Raw genomic sequence first — 14,950 nt, 5'->3', positions numbered from 1 at the left:
ACCTTTTTTGCGTGTTTAATTCAGTAGCATTAAGTCCATTCACTCTGTTTGGCACTGGTCACCATCCATCCACAGGGCTTGTTCACCATTCCATACCCTGTAGCCATTATAAAATAACTCCCCATTCTCCCAGCCCTTGATCACTACCGTTCTACTCTGTCCCTATGAATTTGACTACTGCAGGAACCTCATATAAATGGAATCATATGTGAGGGAGCAAAATACATGGCCCCAAAATATGTTGCTTTGGTGCATAGATTATTTTGGGCTGGAGACAATCGGGACCAGGAGCCTCCGGGAAGACTTTTACTTCTTCCTTAACCTTAAAGGAATTTAGAATTGGGTCCTGGCCCTGAGAGAGAGAGAGAGAGAGAGAGAGAGAGAGAGAGAGAGAGAGAGAGAGAGAGGGAGAGAGAGACGGAGTGTGAGGCGGGGAGGGGCAGAGAGAGAGGGAGTCACAGAATCTGAAGCAGGCTCCACGCTCTGAGTGGTCAGTATGGAGCCCAATGTGGGGCTTGAATCCCTGAGCTATGAAATTATGACCTGAGCTGAAGTCGGACGCTTAACTAAGTCACCCAGGCACCCCGAATTCCTCTTCTTAAAATCTAGCCCTATCTGCCTATTTTCACTTCCTTTTCCCTATAAGATTTGCAGAGAGCACTCTCGCCCATGGTATACTGGTTACTCATTTACTTCCTGAAAGTCAGGAAGTGAATTTAGTAGAAGTACCTTGGACAGGGAATAGGGATTGGTTCTGCTAGCATCAGACTTTCCTATCAATCTCCTTTGCCTATTCTAGACCCCTCCCCCCCATCCAAAGAATTCATGTCCCCTAGATGGCAGAAATTAAAATTTCACCTTGTCCCTTCCTTTGCAAACCCAGACCTGCTGGTCTTCAATCCGTTCAATCCCAGGAATAGCCATTGCCTTCTTGCCTAGTTTTGTGTCCTACGAACTTGGCTTGGCTTTCCACCTGCCTCGAACAGACAGGTTGCCGGTTCTTTCCTTTGGCTAACTTTGCGAGTGACTCCGATGTTGGGAAGGTAACATCCTTTGCACCCTCTTGGGGTCCCCTCTCACATCCAAGGGAGGAATTTGTTTAATACTGCCAGAAGTAGTTACTCTTTGTCCTGGCCGAAAACTGACAAGACACTGGCATACCTTGGAGATACTGCAGGTGAGTTCCAGACCACCACAATGAGGCGACTCTCATAATCCAGTCAGTTGAATGAATTGTTTCCCAGTGAATGCAAATATACTTCAGTCTATTAAATGTACATTGTGTCTAAAAAAAACCCCCACAATGATGTATAGGGCATGCCTGGCTGGCTCAGTCAGTAGAGCATGCAACTCTTGATCTCAGTGTCTTGATTTCAAAACTCTGTGTTGGACATGGAGCCTATTTAAATAAATATTTAAAAGATTTAAAAAAAGCAATGTACATACTTAATTTTAAAAATGCTTTATTGCTAAAAAATGTTAACCATCACCTGGGCTTTTAGGGAGTCATAATCTTATTGTTAGTGTAGGGTCTTGACTCGATGTTGATGGGCTGCTGTCTGACCATGGTGGTGGTGGGCCAAGGCTGGGTGACTGTGACCAATTCTTAAACTAAGACAATAATGGAGTTTGCTGCATTGACTGACTCTCCTTTCATGAACCAATTCTCTCTGGCCTGTCATGCTGTTTAGTAGCATTTTACCCACAGCAGAACTTCTTCCAAAATTGGAGTCCATCCTCTCAAACCCTGCTGCTGCTTTATCAGCTAGGCCAATGTAATGTATGTGAAACCCTTCATTGTCATTTCAACAGGCTTCACAGCATCTCCACCAAGAATGAATTAATTTCAGGAAACCATGTCCTTTGTCATCCATAAGAGGCAACTCTTCATCTGTCAGTTTGACCGTGAGATGGTGGCCATTCAGTCCCATCTTCAGGCTCCACTTCTGAGTCTGGTTCTCTTACTGTGTCCATCACAGCTGTGTGCCTTCCTCCCCTGAAGTCTTGAACCCCCTCAAAGTCCTCCATGAGGGTTGGACTCTTCCAAACTTCTGTTCATACTGACATTTTGACTGCTTCCTGTGAATCATGAATATTCTTAATAGCATTTAGCATAGTGAATCCCTTCCAGAAAGTCTTCAATGGGACTTGCCCAGATCCATCAGAGGAATCAGTATCTATGGCAACTCTAGCTTTACACAACGTATTCCTTAAATAATAAGACTTAAAGTTGAAATCACTCCTTGATCCCTGTGCTGCAGAATGGATGTTGCAGGAGCAGACATGAAAACCTTAATCTCGAACTTCTCCTTCAGAGCTCTTGGGTGACCAGATACATTGTTAATGAACAGAGATATTTAGAAAGGAATCTTTTTTTTCTGAGCAGCAAGTCTCAATAGTGGGCTTAAAATATTCAGCCAATCATGTTGTAAACAAGTGTGCTGTCATTCAGGCCTTGTTGCTCCATTTAAAGGGCACAGGCAGGGTAGATGTGGCATAATTGTTAAGGGCCCTATGATTTTCTGGATGGTAAGTAAGCACTGGCACAACTTAACCTCACCAGCTGCATTAGTCCCTAACAAGAGAGGCAGCTTGTCCTTTGAAGCTTTGAAGTCGGGCATTAACTTTTCTCCTCCAGCTAAGAAAGTCCTAGATGGCATCTTCTTCCAATAGAAGGCTGTTTTGTCTACAATGAAAATCTGTTGTTCAGTGAATCCACCATCGTTAATGAGCTCGGCTAGACCTTCTGAGAACTTGCTGCAGCTTCTATATCAGCACTTGCTGCTTCACCCTGTATTTTTATGTTAGGGAGACGGCCTCCTTCTTACACCCCATGAGTCCACCTCTGCTATCTTGACACACTTGGTCTGCAGCTTGCTTACCTCTCGCAGCCTTCACAGAATCGAAGGGAGTCAGGGCCTTGCTCTGGATTAGGCTTTGCCTTAAGAGAATGTTGTAGCTGGTTTGACCTATCCAGATCACTCACACCTTCTCCAGGTCAAAATCAGGATGTTTTGCTTTCTTATCATTCACATACTTACTGGAGAAGCACTTTTAATTTCCTTCAAGAACTTTTCTTTTGCACCCACAACTTGGCTAACTTTAGCATAAGAAGCCTAGCTTCTAGCCTCTAGCTTGGCTTTCAACATGTCTTTATCATTGTTAGCTTTTGATTGATTTACAATGAGAGACATGTGACTCTTTCTCACTTGAACACTTAGGGGCCATTATAGTTTATTAATTGACCGAATTTCAGTTTTGTTGTGTCTCAGGGAATAAAGAGACCAGAAGAGAGGGCAGATGCGGGGAAATGGCTGGTTGGTGGGACAGTCAGAACACACATAACATCTTTGTGGTATCCCCCCAACAATTATAATAGTAACATCATAGATTACTGATCATAGAGCACCATAACAAATATAATGAGACAGTTTGACATATTTTAAGAATTACCAAAGGGTAACACAGAGACATGAAGTGGGCAAATGGAGCAGATAGACTTTCTCAATGCACAATTGCCATGAATCTTCAATTTGTAAAAACTGCAGTATCTGCAAAGCATAGTAAAGCAAAGCACAATAAAATGAGGCATGCCTGTATGTAAAAAGAAGAATTTTTTTTTTAGGCCTCTCTTAGCTAGAATAAAATTATGTACCCAGAATGGGGGAAAAACATTCTCAGGGTGCCTAGGAGGCTCAGTTAATGAAGCACCTTACTCTTGAATTAACAAAAAATTTTAAGTGTTTATTTATTATTTATTTTTGCCCAAGTACGACAAAAATTCTGACCTTTGGAAGCCAAAGTTCTTGAAACAACTTGCATTAAGAGAGAGAGAGAGAGCACACAAGTGGGGAAAGAGCAGAGAGAGAGAGGGAGACACAGAATCTGAAGCAGGGTCCAGTCTCCAAGTTGTCAGCACAGAGCCTGATATAGGGCTCGAACCCACAAACCAGAAGATCATGACCTGAGACAAAAATCACACGCTTAACCAATTGAGCCGCCCAGGCACCCCAGCATCTGACTCTTGATTTTGGCTCAGGTCAAAATCTTGATTTCACGGTTTGTGAGATCAATTCTCACATCAGGCTCTGCACTGCACTGATAGTGCAGAGCCTGCTTGGGATTCTCTTTCTTTCTCTCACTACCCCTCCTTGGCTCATGCACGTGCATTCGTGCACTGTCTTAAAATAAATAAATAAATAAACATTAACAAAACGTTAAAATATAGACATATGAGTGTGTCAGTCCTTTATTACCCAGGCTATAAACCAATTCTTTGAGGAACTGAGGATGATTTTCCATATCTTACAAATCTTTGCAAAATGAGAAATATAGCTCTAAAGGCATTCTCTCTACCTATTCCTTTTGCCAATTCTGAAACCCAAGTACGGCAAAATTCTGACCTTTGGAAGCCAAAGTTCTTGAAACAACTTGCATTAAGATTGTCAAGAACAAATACAAATTTTGGAGCACCTGGGGGGATCAGTCTGCCAAGCATCCGACTTCCGCTCAGGCCATAATCTCATGGTTTGTGGGTTCAAGCCTTGTGTTGGGCTCCGTGCTGACAGCCCACAGCCTGGATCCTGCTTCAGATTCTGTGTCTCCCTCTCTCTCTCTCTCTGCCTCTCCCCTGCTCACACTCTGTCTCTCTCTGCCTCTCAAAAATAAACATTAAACTCCTTTTTAAAAAAGAACAAATACAAGTCTTAAACGTCTTCTAAAAGGCGTTAGCCGTCTGAGCAGACACACTTAAAACTTGTTCCAATTGCTATTTTATAACCAGTGAGTTTCACATTATCGTACCTATTTCATGGCTAAAATTTTAAAGTGAACTATAAGTTCTCTGTGTTTGTAATTTAATTTAATTTGAGAGAGAGTGAGAGCAAGAGCGAGAGCGAGAAAGAGCGAGAGAGAGAAAGAGAGAGAGAATGCATGAGCAGGGGAGAAGAGCAGAGGGAGAGACCGAGAATCATAAGCAGGCTCCATGCTCAGCACAGAGCCGATGCAGGGCTCAATCCCATGACCCTGGGATCATGACCTGAGACACAATGAAGAGTCTGTTACTCAACTGACTAAACCACCCATGCACCCCTGCCTGTATTTTTTATATGTGTCTATGTATGTACATTGTAGATTTGCAGCATTTTAATCTCTGTGAATGGTATTTCCAAAATTAATTTGTAAAAGAACTTTATTTAGTTGGCTTATAGTCTCAGAACTATAACAGAGAGTAATCCAAATGCTTGCTTGCTTGCTTGCTTTATAAAGTGTATTTATTCTGAGAGAGAGAGCACACGTGCAAGTGGAGTAGAGGCAGAGAGAGAGGGAGAGGGAAAATTCCAAGCAGGCTCTGCACTGTCAGCATAGAGCCTGACACAGGGCTTGATCCCACAAACTGAGATCATGATCTGGGCCCAAATCCAGATTCAGTTGCTTAACGACTGAGCCACCCAGGCACCCCTAGAAAAATATTTAATATTGGAGCACCTGGGTGGCTCAGTCGGTTAAGCATCCAACTTCAACTCAGGTCAAGATCTTATTATTTTGTGAGTTCAAGCCCCATGCTGGGCTCTGTGCTGACAGCTCAGAGCTTGGAGCCTCCTTTGGATTCAGTGGCTCCCTCTCTCTCTGCCCCTCCCCTACTCATGCTCTGTTTCTCTCTGTCTCAATAATAAACATTAAAAAAAATTTAAAAATATAATTTAGCATTAAAGCTAGTTTAAGTTTGTTGGTTTAATCAGAATAGGCATATCTTCATAGCTATCAGCATAATAAAATACAAGGCTTTTATTCTACCTAGGTTTACTAAAAGTCAAATAAGCTCATGTTATCTCCCTTACAGAATTTGTCAGCAAGAAAGATGACTTATGATAATGGCTAGCTGTTTAATGTCTCATGAAATTTTCCTAATTAATCTAAACATAATTGTTAAGAACAAGTGAATTATATAGATACAAGATAAACATTTATAATTAAACTTTCCAACAATATTTGTTTTTTTTAATGTTTTTAATTTATTTTTGAGAGACAGAGCAAACAGGGGAGGGTCAGAAAGAGAGGAGACACAGAATCTGAAGCAGGATCCAGGCTCTGAGCTAGCTATCAGCACAGAGCCTGACGTGGGGCTCAAACCCACGAACCGCGAGATCATGACCTGAGCTGAAACTGGACGCTTAACCAACTGAGCCACCCAGGCGCCCCACAATATTTGTTTTATGGCATGTCTATTTGAATAGTTCCCCTGAATCTTATTGGTAACTTAAAACTTGAGAGGCTTTGCTATGTTAAATAAAGTGATGTATAATCATTAACTATCTAGATTATTTCCAAATAAGATATCAAATATTGTCTCTTCTGCCTATAAAAATCTTGGATGCTGTTCTACTCATGAATCTTGCCAATTAGATGTTCAAATTTTATTCAGCTGAGTTTTTAAAATAGTATTAGAGAGGAACTAAAGATATTTGGGTCTTTTGGTAAACACGTCCTGTGTCATGTTGAGATTAGACTTTGAAGAAGCATGTGTTTTCTAGGGGCAGGTGGGTGGCTCAGTTGGTTGAGTGCGTAACTCTTGGTTTTTCAGGTCATGATCTCGTGGTTTGTGGTTTCCAGCCCCACATTGGGCTCTGTGCTGACATTATGGAGTCTGTTTGGGATTCTCTGTCTACCTCTCTCTTTGCCTCCCCCCCCTCCATCCGTTCTTTCTCTCTCTCAAAAATAAACATTTAAAGAGGCACATGTTTCTATAAATTATGAAATATATTCATAAATTTGCCAATCTAAAGAATGTTAATATAATATAATTCATTATTGATTACTCTTAGTTTTCACTAGAAATTAAGATTGCTAAGGATTAAGAATTCTAAATTTTTTTAATCTTTATTTTTTAAATTAAAAAAACTTTTTAATGTTTTCTATTTATTTTTGAGAGACAGAGAGAGGCAGTGCGAGCAGGGGAGGGTCAGAGAGAGGGAGACACAGAATCTGACGCAGGCTCCAGGCTCTGAACTAGCTGTCAGCACAGAGCCCGAAGCGAGGCTCGAACCCACAAACCATGAGATCATGACCTGAGCCAAAGCCAGATACTCAACTGACTGAGCCACCCAGGCGCCCCTTTAATCTTTATTTTTGAGAGAGAAAGAGAGAGAGAGACAGACAGACAGACAAACAGAGACAGAGAGAGCCTGACTGTGAGTGAGGGAAGGTCAGGGAGAGAGGGAGATACAGAATCTGAAGCAGGCTCCAGGCTCTGAGCTGTCAGCACAGAGCCCAATATGGGGCTCAAACTCACAAACCATGAGATCATGACCTGAGCCAAAGTCAGACGCTTACCTGAGTGAGCCATCCAGGGAGCCAACCTAAAGATTTCAGAAACTCAATCTGAGATTCCTGTTTTTATTTTTATTTTTTAAGTTTATTTTTTTATTTTGAGAGAGAGAGAGAGAGAGAGAGAGAGAGAGAGCATATACGAGCTGGAGAGGGGCAGAGAGACAGGGAGAGAGAGAATCTCAAGCAGGCTCCTTGCCATCAGCATGGAGCCTAGGATAAGGTTCAATATCACAGAGCTGTGAAATCATGAGCTGAGCTGAATCAAGAGCCGGACACTTAACAGGCTGAGCCACCCAGGCACCCCTGAAACTGGACTTGATTTGCAGATGAATTAGTCTTGCTGGGATTATTGTTGATAAAAATAGGGGTGATCGTAGAGAAGAAAATTATGTTTCAGTAATATACTTTTGTGGATATCAAATTCAACTGCTGTTAGTTGTCTTTGAGATTTTGTTTTCTATCTGTAAGCTGGATTAGATCCTAATTTTTTCTAGTTTTCTCCAATATGTGGCTACCACTCTCCAAACTAACGTTTCTCCCACCCTTTTGACACTAGAATCCTTGAGAACTAAAATTGCCATTTTTCTAAAGCCATGCAAGCTAAAGTCAGACAACTTGAAATACATTTCAGAGAAATCACCAAAATTGCTCATATATGGACAATCTTCATTTGTGTTGCAGTGTGGCCCCTGAGAAAGACCACCAGGGACATTCAACCTCCAAACCAGAGAAATCTGTCAGACTGCCTCTATCTGAAGATATTTTGAGCAAAGCCTCTATTTTTTTTAATGTTTCATTTATTTTTGAGAGAAAGAGACAGAGCATGAGTGGAGGAAGGGCAGAGAGAGAGGGAGACACAGAATCCAAAGCAGGCTCCAGTCTCTGAGCTGGCAGCACAGAGCCTGACACGGAGCTTGAACCCACAAACTGTGAGATCATGATCTTAGCTGAAGCCGGACGCTCAGCTGACTGAGCCACCCAGGCGCCCAGATCAAGGCATCTAGAAATCTTCCTCACTGCCTTCAGAACTCAGAACCTGGGATAATAATCGGGTCCAATCATTGATCATTATTTTTCTTTTGTTTCCATAGAAGTGCCTCCTGTTAAATACCTAACTGTTAAATAGCCCTAACTTTGGGATCCCACCTGGATCACCACCTCTTGAAATGAAATTCAACTGTTTAATTGACCTGACTTCTTCTCAGGTCTAAGCAACTGGTTCAGCGTGGTGTAGCAATCTACCAACTCAACTTCAGGATTGTGAAACTTCTTAGGGAAGTTTTCAAGGTGGAAATGAGGGGAGAAGCAAATTACGTGACCCCAAAATATGCCATTTTGTCTTGTGGGTTATTTTGAGCTGATGGCGGACTCCAGAAAAACTTTCAGTTCTCCCTCATTACCTAAAAGAATTTAGATAGTGGCCCTGGCCCAGAAAGAGCGCTATTATCAGAGATAAATTTTTATTTGAAGGACCTACCTGTATGGCAGGGCAAACATCTAACTGCCAAACATTTGTTCATCTTATTGTCCTGTCAACTTTAAAAAAAAAATGTTTATTTATTTCTGGGGTGCCTGGGTGGCTCAGTGGGTTAAGTGTCCGGCTTTGGCTCAGGTCATGATCTCATGGTTCATGGGTTCAAGCCCCGCATCAGGCTGTGTGCTGACAGCTCAGAGCCTGGAGCCTGCTTCGGATTCTGTGTCTCCCTCTCTCTCTGACCCTCTCCTGCTTGCACTGTCTCTCTCTGTCTTTCAAAAATAAAAGACATAAAAAAATTTTTTTAATGTTTATTTATTTCTGAGAGAGACAGAGTGTGAGTGGGGGAGGTGCAGAGAGAGAGGGAGACACAGAACCCATGGCAGCTCCAGGCTCCCACTGTCAGCACAGAACCTGACGCAGGGCTCGAACCCACGAACCGTGAGATCATGACCTGAGCCAATGTTAGATGCTCAACTAATGAGCCACCCAGGAACCCCAACCTGTTACAACAGGTGACGGGCACTGAGTAATGTATAGAATTTCTTTTAACGTTTATTTTTGAGAGATAAAGTGTGAGGAGCGCAGGGGCAAAGAGAGAGGGGAACAGAGTATCCAAAGCAGTCTCTGCGCTGACAGAAGCAAGCCTGATGCAGGGCTGGAACTCACAAACCATGAGATCATGACCTGAGCCAAAGTTACATGTGCAACTGACTGAGCCACCCAGCGCCCTATAATGTATAGAATTTTTGAATCACTGAATCATATTCCTGAAACTAAATAAAACTATATGTCAATTATACTTGAATAGAAAAGTTTTATTATTTTTTAATTTTTCATAATGTTTATTTTTGAGAGAGAGAGACAGAATATGAGTGGGGGGGCAGCAGAGAGAGAGGAAGACACAGACTCTGAAGTGAACTCCAGGCTCTGAGCTGTCAGCACAGAGCTCGATGTGGGCTTGAACTCACAAAGTGCGAGATCATGACCTGAGCTGAAGTCTGATGCTTAACCGACTGAGCCCCTGGAATACTCTTAATCATTTCTTTGAACACAATTGTGGTTCACTAAATGTTTCATAAAAACATTTTTAGGTTTTTTTGAATATTCGTTTGTTACTTCTATTCTCTATTGTCTCAGGCTCATCAGATCACTTCCTGTACAGATTGCCTTAATGTCAACACCAAGGAGGTCATCGGTAGCTATGATCAAGTCGTCTAGGGGTTACATAAGCAGCAAGCAGCATCACTCTACTTGCATGAATCATACTTCTTAGTCTTCTCATTGGTCAGAGGGAATTTGCTTTCCCTGTCAATACGGCCCTATCTGATAAGTGCTGGATCCAAATTTCCTACTAGGTTTGTGGCCATGATAATTTGCATGTCTTCCTTGGAATCACATCCATCCAACTCATTCCACAGTTCCAATAATGCTTGCTGAATTTCTCTCTCACCACCAGGATTTGAGTAATACTGTTTTTGTCCTATCAGCATCAATTTCATCAGTAAAAATGATGGATGGTGTATGTTCCTCAGCAACTTGAAACAATTCTTATATGAGTTTGGGCCAGGTACTTCTGAATAATTCAGAGCCAGCTACTCTCAAGAAAGTGTTTAAGGTTTGGTTTGCTATTTCTTTAGCTAGTAAGGTTTTACCTGTGCCAGGTGAACCATAAAGAACAGGGGCACCTGGATGGCTCAGTTGGTTAAGCATATGACTTCGGCTCAGGTCATGATCTTGCAGTTTGTGAGTCTGGAGAGCAGAGCCTAGAGCCTGCTACAGATTGTGTGTCTCCCTCTCTCTTTGTTCCTCCCCCACTTGTACACTGTCTCTCTCACTCAAAAATAAATAAAGATTAAAAAGAAATAAAAAGGATGACTCCCTCGGGGGCTTCATACCCATTTTTAAAGATGATATTCAGGATGAGCAAGAGGAAACTCACAGATACCTTAATTTCCTGGATTTCGTTGTCCAACCTCCCAATAATAGCATCAGTCTCCTGGAGAGAATTTTCTACCTTCATTGCTGTGACCAGGAGATCCACATCATCCATTCACCTTGTGCCTGAGCAGGACCAAGCAGCTGGGCTCTGGCAGATTGTTGTCTACAGATGAAAGCATGCTGACATAGTATCCTGAGCCCAGACACATAGACACAATGGTGTGTCTCTGATCATCGATGACCTCTTCCAAGGTTCCTATCAACATTGGGGTCTCCGTCAGATCATCCACTTTGATCTTTCTTCCTCTTGCTTTTCTCCTAAAGGCTTCATTTATTTCTGATTCTTTCTTTTTAAAAACATTTTTATTTTGGGGGGCACCTGAGTGGCTCAGTCAGTTAAGCATCTGACTTTGGCTCAGATCATGATTTTGCAGTTCATGAGTTTGAGCCCTACAAAGAGAGTTGGGCTCTCTGCTGTTAGCACAGAGCTTGTTTCGGATCCTCTGACCCTCTCTCTCTCTGCTCCTCCCCTTCTAGCCCACTTTCTCTCCATCAAAAATAAATAAATATTAAAAAAAAAAGCCAATGTGGAATCTCTCAGCTTGTCTCATCCCTGAAATGCAGGTAGATGAGCTGCAAACCATTTTGTACAATTAGGAAACTGATCTGAGGATTAACAAAAATTTGCATAATGTGAGCCACAGAACTTGGTAGGTATGCTGTGTGAAGAGGTGAATTGAGGGAGAGAGGGTAGGGAGTTGTATTTCAGAGAGAGGACAGAGAAGACAGGGGAGAGTGCAGTCCTCCCCAGAATGTAGCTGCAGAGAGAAAGAGTGAAAAACAAGGGACTGGGCAGGAAATCTGTTCCCCAAAGACACTGCCAGGGAGAAAGGAGAGGGTTTCAATACCATTAGGATTCTAAAAACAGTAGAGTGCAGAGTTGGAAATTCCTGAGCTCAGTGCCTGGCGGTGCCTTGTTGAGGAAGAAGGGTGAACCCCCAGGAGCGGGCAGAGGGGTCTGAGGGGTCTGTGTGCCACATGGGGAGAAGCGGTTCCCCTGTTTGGAGAGCATTTGGTAGAGACCATAGGGCCTCCCCGCAGGCAAAGGTCCCAGCAGACCCGGGAGAGCAGCCATGCTGGCTGGTACTGGAACAAAGACACCAGAGGACGGAGAAACCTGGCGCCGGCTGTGTTGTGATGGCCATAATCTTTGAGCCTCTGCTGCCACGTGATCCTCCAAACGTTTTCTGGGGTCAAGCCAGTACTAGCCACTGCTCAGTGAGACCCTCCCCAACAGAATCAGCATGGGTCCAAGCCGTGGGAGTCTCTAAAGTGAGGGGTTTTGAACCCCAGCCCCATCTGAGACAAAACTCTGGAGGGAGGTGCCACCTGACAGGCTGATGGCTTAGACACAGACGGGGCAGAGGTGGGGAGTAGATGGAAGCCTGACACAAAGGAGGGCTGCTTGACTGCCCACTGGTGAGAGCAGACGGCTTCTGTGCCAGAGACTAGGAAGCAGGGTGAAGTCTTTTTCACCTCTCCTGCACATGAGCACACATGCGCATACACCCGTACACAGGCACCACAATGATCCACCCCAGGAAGCTGAGCAGCGCCGCCTAGTGGACAACGGAACTATATACCAAGCCCGGCCCAACTGTGCCCTCCAAGCATATCCTCTAGAGGAACAAAGTCTCTCCACTTGCTTCGTAGTGTACAGGCTTTAGAGTGCTTCATAGTTTGAGTTCTTGGAGAAACTGGATGTAACTTCATTTGTGTTTCATTCTGCTTTCTGGCTAATCTGTTCATTTTGGGGTTTGGTTTTTTTTTCTTTTTTGGCTTCTGTCTGTTTAAATTTTCCCTCCTCCTACTCAAAAAAATTTTTTTTAATGTTTAGAGAGAGACAGAGCATGAATGGGGCAGGAGCAGAGAGAGAGGGAGACACAGAATCCAAAGCAGGCTCAAAGTTCTGAGCTGTCAGCACAGAGCCTGACTTGGGGCTCAACCTCATGAGCTGTGAGATCATGACCTGAGCCGAAGTCAGACGTTCAACCGACAGGCACCCCTCTCCTTTTTTCTCTATTCCATCAAGCTTCTTTCAACAAGGAGACCAAAACAAACCTAGGATCTAGCTTCCTTTATTTGATTTTTTTGTTGTTTTTAAGATTCCAATTTTAATTTTTAATTTTATTTTTTTTCTTCCTCAAAAATGACAAAATATAGAAATTCACCACAAACGAAAGAACAAGAAGAAATGACAGTCAGGGCCTTATTCAACACAGATATAAGCAAGATGCCTGAACCAGAATTTAGAACCACAAATAGTAAGAATACTAGCTGGGTTGGAAAAAAAACATAGAATCCCTTTCTGCAGAGATAAAAGAAGTAAAATCTAGTCAGGACAAAATTAAAAATGCTATAACCGAGATGCAGTCTCAAGTGGATGCCACAGCAGCAAGGATGGACAGAACAGCAAATCAGTGATCTAGAAGACAAAATTATGGAGAATAATGAAGCAGAAAACAGACAGAAAATAAAATTTAGGGAATTCAGAGACTTATGAAAAAGGAATAATATCCAAATCACAGGCATCTCAGAAGATGAAAAAAGAGAAAAAGGGGCAAAAGGTTTATGTGGACAAATTATAGTGGAAAACTTTCCTGATCTGGGGAAGGACACAGATATCAAAATCCAAGAAGCACCAAGAACTCCTATTAGATTCAACAAAACTGACCATCACCAAGGCACATTATAGTCAAGTTAAAAAAATACACAGACAAGGAAAAAATTATGGAAGGAGCAAGGGGAAAAAAAGCCCTTAACCTATAAGGGAAGACAAATCAAGTTCACAGCAGAAACTATCCACAGAAACTTAGCAGGCCAGAAAGGAGTGGCAGGATATATTCAACCTGCTGAATCAGAAAATTATGCAGCCAAGAATTTTTTATCCAGCAAGGCTGTCATTTAAAATAGGAGAGATAAAGAGTTTCTTAAACAAAAATAGAGGATTTCATGATCATTAGACTAGCTCTGCAAGAAATTTTAAGGGGGACTCTTTGAGTGGAGAAAAGATGATACTAAACAAAAAAGACCAAAAGTGACAAAGTCTAGGAAGCCAGAGAAGACCACCAGAAATTCCAACTCTACAGGCAACACAATGGCTCTAAATTAATACCTTTCAGTACTCCCTCTGAATGTCAATTGGACATTGCCTGGGTGGCTCAGTTGGTTGAGCATCTGACTTTGGCTCAGGTCATGATCTCGTGGTTTATGGTTTAGAGCCCCCATGTTGGGCTCTGTGCTAAAGCTTAAAGCCTGGAGCCTGCTTTGGATTCTATGTCTCCCTCTCTCTGCCTCTTCCCTGCTCATGGTCTGTCTCTCTCTCTCAAAATAATGAACATTAAAAAAAAATGTCAATTGGACTAAATACTCCAATCAAAAGACATAGGATATCAGAATGGATAAGAAAACAAGACCCATCTATATGCTGCTTAAAAGAGAACCATTTTAGACCTAAAGACACCAACAGATTGAAAATAAGGGGCTGGAGAACCATTGATCATGCTAATGGTTGCCAAAAGAAAGCTGGGGTAGCCATACTTATATATGATAAACTAGATTTTTAAAAAATTTTTAAGGTTTTATTTTATTTTTTGAGAGAGAGAAAGACACTGAGCAGGAGAGGGTCAGAAAGACAGGGAGACACATAATCTGAAGACAGCTCTAGGCTCTGAGCTAGGTGTCAGCACAGAGCCCAATGTGGGGCTTGAAACCTATGAACCATGAGATCAAGACCTGAGCTGAAGTGGGACGCTTAGCCAACTGAGCCACCCAGGCACCCCTAAAATAAAAACTATAACAAGAAATGAAGAGCATTTATATCACAATTAAGGGGTCTACCCACCAAGAAGATCTAACGCCCAATATATAAATCAATTAATCAAAAACAAAAGAAACTCACTAACAATAATACCATAATAGTAGGGAACTTCAACACCCCATTTATAGCAATGGACAGGTCATCTAAGCAACAAGGAAACAATGGTTTTGAATGACATACTGGACCAGATGGACTTAACAGATATATTCAGAACATTTCATCCTAATGCAGCAGAATACACATGTTTCTTCGGTGCACATGGAACATTCTCCAGAATAGATCACATACTGGGATACAAATCAGCCCTCAAGAAGTACAAAAAGATC

The 14,950-nt window shown here is 42.3% G+C and overlaps 1 pseudogene; it reads right to left on the bottom strand.

Annotated features, from left to right (window-relative positions):
• Positions 1–9,838: 9,838 nt before the first annotated feature.
• On the bottom strand, positions 9,839–11,084 carry LOC115274481 (annotated as a pseudogene).
• Positions 11,085–14,950: the final 3,866 nt, after the last annotated feature.

The sequence above is a fragment of the Suricata suricatta genome, chromosome 12, assembly GCF_006229205.1.
Source record: "Suricata suricatta isolate VVHF042 chromosome 12, meerkat_22Aug2017_6uvM2_HiC, whole genome shotgun sequence".
Classification (NCBI taxonomy): Eukaryota; Metazoa; Chordata; class Mammalia; order Carnivora; family Herpestidae; genus Suricata; species Suricata suricatta.
This window is presented reverse-complemented; position numbering and strand designations above follow the sequence as displayed.